Below are 6,385 nucleotides of genomic sequence, written 5' to 3'. Positions count from 1 at the left end.
GAATTTCCCGCACACGCGCCGACGTCATCGCGCACGCACGCACAAGAAGCCGGCCGGCTTTTTTTTTCCTCCGCCAGCTGGCTTCTTGTTTCAGAGAGCACCCGGCGCTGGAAGGAGAACGACGCGGGACGATCAGCGGGCCAGCGGAACACAAGATGCCGGCCGGCGGAACACAAGATGCCGTCCGGCTTCTTACCGGTTCCGCTGGTATAGGAGAAGGCACCCGACGCTGGAGAGGGATATCGACGGACGACGGACGACGATCGACGGAGGACGACGCTGGAACACGAACACAACGTTGGATGAGCACAGGTAAGTGGGGATTTTATTGTAGGGAAAATCTTGGGGTTAACCATTATAGCAAAATTTTTTAGCCCGTACCAAGGTCGGGCTTAACGGTCGGGAGGTTAAAGGAGAACCTATCAAAATGTAATTATGGCTAGCTTACCTTAATCTATTTTACCAATAGAAGTTTACCGTAAGGGTAAGGCAATTTGAACATAGAGCTCCCAACCCTGTATTCAGTACGTTATGTCAGTTTAGTGGCAGGCTCCACATTCATGGTCCTTTTACAATATCAGTCTATGTGCTTTGTGTTTCAGGCTGTTAAAAACAAATCTTTAAAAAAAGAACAAAAAAATCTTTAAGGAGAGGTTTAAAATAAATGTCATAATAACATAATACAACCCAGAAAAGGGAATAATGGAAGCAGATTTTAAAAATTTCATGGCTGGTAAAATAAATTTCAGATGATTGCCTCACTTCTGCTTATAGTAAAACATAGAAAATGAGGCGTATTTACCTAACAAAGTGAAATGCTCACACTGAACTAGTATGTGAGTACTGTAATCATGCTCAGTCTTCACAATGCTTGGGTAATATATAGAGCATTTGACAAAGGATAGTAATTATCAGCTGCCACAGATCTCAAGTGTTACTTCTACACTAGAAAGCTTTGTCAGCTTATAATCTGAAAAGCAAAGTAGAAACCATTTTTAGGAATATTTGGTTGAAAACAATGTTATTTAGGAATATACATCCAATGAGCCCTTATTTTTGTCCTTGATAGAAGCAGGACATTGTAGCTGAACCGTATCACATTACAAAATGTATCTGTCATATGTGTGCAAAAAAACAGCTGACAGGCCTAACAAGGAGATGTTATATCCTAGAGGTATTGTTAAAGACCACTCCATTTTTCAGCCCTTACTGCGAACACACACAATCTTGTAAAAAAACTCAATAAAGATGATACACTAAAAGACTGTAAGCGATTCACCTAGTGAATGTGGGAAAATTCACTTTGCAAGGAATACCCAATCGTGTGCAAGTACATGTAAAAATAAAACAGCTGAAGTCAGCAAAACTTTACCACATCCAGTGAGTTGAACAACCTAAACTACTTTAGCAAATAGGCCCCGTGGTCTTTCTTTATCAGCAGTGTTAGGATTCTGCAATTTAATCTGTATTTTAGAATAGTTCCTCTACTGCAGAGACTTTTATCGTACAATATGATACCCTGCCTTTAGTACTTCAGATACATCTTTCGGGTAGTAAATATTAAAACATTACCAATATATTTCCAAGATACTTAAAAACTATGCATTTGTTTTTTTTTTTTAAAAGCCATGATATTGAAGTTTCAGGTGTCTCCCTTTGGTAAACCTTCCTGGGGTTGGGATATGGCTTAAACATTTTTTTCAATAAGTATAGGTAAACATATACATTGACTTGACTTAACACTGAGTCATTTAGTGTGTAGTTTACGACTACATCACTTTCATGTACTTAGTTTTTGCATTAACCTTTAAGCCAAGTACATTTCAAATTGCATACTTCCTTTTAAAAAGTTATGCATCTATACATATATAGACACACAAACAGTTACACACATTGGGCCTAATTTATAAAAACTTTCAATGGCTGGAGAGGATACACTTTTATCAGTGAAGCTGGATGATCCAGCAAACCTGGAATGAATCTGGTCATTTGCTAACAAATAGCAGTTGACCTTTAAGAAGTTCATTCCAGGCTTACTGGATCACCTAGTTTTACTGTGGAAAGTGTATCCTCCCCAGCCTTGGACAGCTTTAATAAATAAGGCCCTTTATTGTTAATATGTAAGACCTTACCTAGCCCATGGATTTCTAAAATAAAAGTTATGTGACCGGCCTTTCCTCCAGTCACAGAGTTCTCTCTGCTGCATTAATCAGATAACAACATACAGCAAGCCTCTCCTTTATGAATGCACTATAAAATGTAGACCAGAGTATTTCTATAAGTTATAGTAGAGATTGGATAACAATATTTGCTATAAATTGGTCTCTGATTTATATAGCATAAGTAAAAATTATTATTATTATTATTATTATTATTAATAAACAGGATTTATATAGCGCCAACATATTACGCAGCGCTGTACATTAAATATGTTTTTGCAAAAGAGAATGACATTCTTAATGTGCATATATGAATGTCATATCAGAAAACATGAGAGCATGAAGGATGTCAAAGATCATATTTAAATGCACTATTTTCAGGGTTCTCAAGAAAATGTTCATAATATTGTCCATTTGGAGACTGATTATGTAATATACTGTAGTGGTTTATACTAACAATTCTATGTAATAGAATCTCTAGACATGTAACATCTGTCAGAAGATGTAACCATCACACAATCATTTTGCAGAATGATTGAGGATTCAACACCTACTATTACAGTGATTACGTATATCCAATGGAAACATCCACTACTGTAACCTCAATAGCTGGGAAAACAGTGACTGAATCTATTTTAGCCTATGGCTATTTGTTCAATGTTGGAAACGACTGGTCCTGAAAATAATAAAAACACATAAGCTAAGGTAATCCCTAGAATCTCAGCTCTTGGTCACAGTAAAGAAGAGGAAATGTCATGGACCAGAGGCCATTGATGTTCAGAGGAAACTAGCATATAGAAGACTATTTTAACAAAAACATAGGTGTCCCCAGATTCAATATGTTATTTTAGATCTGCATTAAATTGGAAAATATGTTTACCATACATCAAGCTATATATTTAGAGTTTGGAGATTGGGAGATTCAGCAACACCCCAAGGGTGGAGGGTAGGAGGCCTCCCTCCTTATTACCTATACACACATACATTAGGGATAATTGTCTTTCACAAAGTACAAAAATTTCAAAAACTGCAGCTCCTTTGCTCAAATAACACTTGAAATGGTGTACCCTTCCCTTCTAAATACTCTTTTACTATGTTGTGCGGGAAGGGGGTGGAAAGGGTAGGCAACAGGAAAAAAATAAGGGAAGAAAAATGCAAGAAGGTAAGAGAATATAGGAATAAGGGACAGTTAGGAAAAGCATGTAAAAGTAAAAAAGGTAAGAAACAGAAAATAGGGGAAAGGAAAGAAGAAGAAAAAAAGGGTGACAGAATAGAGACAAGAAATCTGAGAAAAAAGGGGAGAAAGATTAATAGAAAGGTAGATCGCATACAACATTCTTATGTACCTGGATGAAGCATGGGTAAACCATGAATGTTGAGGAAGCAAATGGACACCATGTGAACAAAGCCCACCTACCGCCTCCTTTGGAAACCATATATAAACACAATAACCAATAAACCAAGAAATATCCCAGGCCACCCAGTATCAGAGTGCAATGTCTTACATACTGCTCTACATACAACCAGAGATATTGTTAGCTAGGAGGTATCATAGAGACACATTAAGGGCTTATAAATGCAGGAGAACATGCAAGGACTTGTAAATAAATATGCTTATCAAGTCAGTCCCAAAAAAGAGCCCCCTAAACACCATACAGCTGACAGACAGATGTCTGATAATTGTTGCTGGTAATGATCATTTGTGATTGTTTCTAATGACAAATTAAATAATGGGAGCTGTACACATAGAGCAGTTCTGTTCTATTAAGGGGGGGGGGGTAAACAGGTGGCACCCTGCTGCCCGCTCCTCCATAGAAATGAGTCAATTTCTGATTGGTCGTTCATCATCTACAGAAAAATGGACTAACTATTAGGAATAAGAATCTATATTTGTCCCCAATTGAGACATCCTGTGTACCAAATCTGATGTAGCCACATCCAACCTCTCTGTTTTCCCTGTAACATTAGCTATGGCCTGTTCCACCTAATGCATGGCTGCCTGATGAACAGTTTCCAAATCAGCAAGGGACAATAGCTCAACTTATGCACACACCATGTGGTCGCATGCAGCCTGTGGTTTTAGATTGGTCACGTAGGTCTTGGGTCTCAATAGATCTGTGACAACATAATCCAAAAAACTTTTTCCTGGAAGAGTACTTTTACAGAAGGTGGCTGCTGCACAATGTCCTGCAAGGCCCGTCCTGATGAGGATAAGAAAAGTGATAACTTTGTCTTACCATTGCATGTTGTCTTGGCCTGTGTCTAGTGCTGATGGTTCTATAGGGCAAATATACTGACAAATTTCCCGCACCTTATTTACTGCCTGAGATAAGCTTTACTTTATGGTCTAGGCACAACATACGTACATGTGTTTGGTAGCCTAAAGGCAAGATTTCCCAATGGAAGCAATGGGAGCTTAGATGGAACACGTGCTCCTGCTCCCATGTCCATGGCCATCCAACTCTTTCTTAGAAAACATTTTACTCAAATTTGCATTGTCGCATATAAATAGAAGTAAACTGTTTCTAAATTTGACCCATGCACATTAGCTATTCAAATCTGTATATAATTTTACAATTGTTGCTAGGTATACATAGCTATGTACAATATTGGCAATATTTATCTAGACCTATTTGATATGGTTATTACATTTGTATGTGTAATCTTAGTTTAAGTGTTTAATGTAAAGTCAGGTCATCGGGCAAATTCGTTTCTTTTCAAGAATATCATACATGCTGCTATGCTATGAAAGGATGTATTATAAGATAGATCCACAGGGTGATGCTGTTCTGCCAAGGCCAAGACATTAACTAAACTCTGAAGAAAATACCTGTAAAACAGAGTAAACTATTCAACTACCATAAACTAGAGAAATAAAAGATGCATTGAATGTAACATTTATGCTGCTGATAATATCTGGAATGAATGTACTATAAAAATCATGGACGACTGAAGATTTTCACTGTGACTTTTACATTTAAAAGAACAATTTAAGAAAGAAAAGAGGGAACTTAATGAAAAAAAAAACATTTATAGAATGTAAACTAGTTTATCTAATCTTTTGAAGACAAACTGAAGGTAAAAACACTAGGACATGTTTACTCAGACTAGTTTTTCTGCCTTGCATTGAATAACAGTTATTTCTAAAAGGTCTATTTAAAATTAATTTAGACTGAAATATGTACATTACTTTTAGTTGCAGAAACACCAAAAATCACCTGACATACAAAGAAATAATAACAGAGATAGCTGTAATACTGGAAAACATGGGAAACTGGTCTTTTAAAAGTTTCTTAGAAAAGCAAACTATTTTTGATCAAAAGTTTGGAATGACGTACAATGCAATGTAAAATTAGGCATCCAAAATGTTATATATATTCCATATGAATTGACAAATGGCATCTGAAAAAGTGGATAACAAGTTACCCTGGGAACATAAGTTTTGAACAGGTTTTCTAAATCCAAATATGTAATTAAACAAACATTTGCTAGTACACATCTATTCTACCTCAGGATAAATAGCCTCCCAAGTTTCTAATTCTCATTTGAATAAATTTATTTAGACATAGAGAAAAAACAGAAAGAAAAGACAGGGCTTTTGGCCTTGGTTTCAAACAAGGAATTATGTATTTGTATTAATATTCATATATAGTTAATAACAGCAAAAAAGTAATTTACTCTGCCCATTAAACATTGTGGGCAAGGGTTACCCGTACTATACATTGATGTGCTAGCGTTCAATGTAAAACCTTTGAGTCTGATTAATTACGCTAGCACATCTATGTATAGTACGGGTAACCCTTGCCCATGATGTTTAATAGGCAGGGTAAACTTTATTGCTTTTATTAACTATGTAGGTATATTTTTACAAATACATAATTCCTTGTTTGAAACCAAGGCCAAAAGCCCCGTCTTTTCTTTTCATTTTTTCTCTATACCTACCATATATTAGGGGTGGCCACCTTAAAACTTTTTGACTTACACAGTAGCTGAGGAAACATCTTTTCTCTTCCTTTTGTTCAGATTTATTAAGACTACAGCTGAGAATATGGTTGGGTTTACAAAAAAGGAAGTAGGTATTAATCATCACTCACGCATTGCTTGTCTTTTAGTTTCAGTAAACATGCAGTCAGCACTAGGTTTCCTTCCAATGCTCTTACACCTAACTGCAGTTTCTGTGGCCCCTTCGGATCCCTCCAGTGCTCAGCAAAAATTAAACCACATAG

General features: G+C 36.7%; 1 long non-coding RNA gene across 1 annotated transcript in view; it reads right to left on the bottom strand.

Annotated features, from left to right (window-relative positions):
- Positions 1-6,176, bottom strand: part of LOC140322086 (uncharacterized) — a 13,833-nt gene extending 7,657 nt beyond the window's left edge. Inside the window, exon 1 of the long non-coding RNA XR_011919127.1 lies at positions 6,102-6,176. This is a non-coding gene — a long non-coding RNA (uncharacterized lncRNA). The remainder of the gene's footprint in view (positions 1-6,101) is intronic.
- Between the last annotated feature and the right edge of the window lie 209 nt (positions 6,177-6,385).

Source organism: Pyxicephalus adspersus, chromosome 2 (assembly GCF_032062135.1).
Source record: "Pyxicephalus adspersus chromosome 2, UCB_Pads_2.0, whole genome shotgun sequence".
NCBI lineage: Eukaryota > Metazoa > Chordata > Amphibia > Anura > Pyxicephalidae > Pyxicephalus > Pyxicephalus adspersus.
Note: the sequence above shows the minus strand (reverse complement) of the source record. Positions and strands in the feature narration are given on the sequence as shown.